Consider the following 1,223-nt stretch of genomic DNA (forward strand, 5'->3'; position numbering starts at 1 on the left):
ACAGGGGAAGGAGCAAGGTGTGAGGGTCATTTTGGGGAAAATGGATTAGAGGGCAAAGAGGCTCCACACCACCCAGCCCCCAACCAGGCCCTGCCGTAGACTCCTGCCAGCCTCCATGCCACCATGACTGTGGACACTCATCCGCAGCGTCAGGCCTGGGGACAGGGAGACATTCCCCGCAGCACAGGACAACCTCATGAAAGTTACAGCTTTTTTTATTTTTTGAGACAGAGTCTCACTCTGTTGCCCAGGTTGGAGTATAGTGGCACAATCTAGACTCACTGCAACCTTTGCCTCCCGGGTTCAAGCATTCATTCCTCTAGCATTTTCACACACTTGTCCTGAGCCCCATGCTGGACACTCATGGACACCATGACTGTGGACCCCCGATGGACACCATGACCATGACACCCGATGAACACCATGACCGTGACACTCGATGAACACCGTGACTGTGACACTCGATGAACACCGTGACTGTGACACTTGGTGAACACTGTGACTGTGGAACTGGATGAACTCTATGACTATGGGACACTCAATGGACACCTTGACTGTGACACTCAAACACCATTACTATGGACACTCATGAACACCATGACTGTGACACTCGATGAACACCATGACTGTGACATTTGAACGCCATGACTACAGACACCTGGTGAACACCATAACTGTGACACACAATGAACATGACTATGACACCTGATGAACACTATGACTGTGACACTCAATGGACACCATGACTGTGACACACAATGAATGTGACTGTGACACTTGATGAACACCATGACTGTGACACACGATGAACACCATGACTGTGACACTCAAACACGATGACTACGGACACTCGATGAACACTGTGACTGTGATACTCAATGAACACCATAACTGTGATATGCAACGGACACCATGACTGTGACACTTGATGGACACCGTTAACTGTTACAGTTGATGGACACCGTTAACTGTGACACTCGATGAACACAGTGACTACGGACAGTCGATGAATACTGTGACTGTGACACTTGAACACCATGACTACGGACACTCGATGATCATGACAATATATTCGATGAACACCGTGACTACAGACACCTGACGGACAGTATGACGGTGGCAGTACTGCTGTCCCCACACTCCCATAGGTGGCCGTGAAAAAAACAGAACTACAGAGTGAGTGCTATCTAGGCTGCACTGAGCACCGATGGATGAGCCAAAGA

Source organism: Mandrillus leucophaeus, unplaced genomic scaffold, assembly GCF_000951045.1.
Source record: "Mandrillus leucophaeus isolate KB7577 unplaced genomic scaffold, Mleu.le_1.0 Scaffold8, whole genome shotgun sequence".
In the NCBI taxonomy this organism is placed as follows: domain Eukaryota; kingdom Metazoa; phylum Chordata; class Mammalia; order Primates; family Cercopithecidae; genus Mandrillus; species Mandrillus leucophaeus.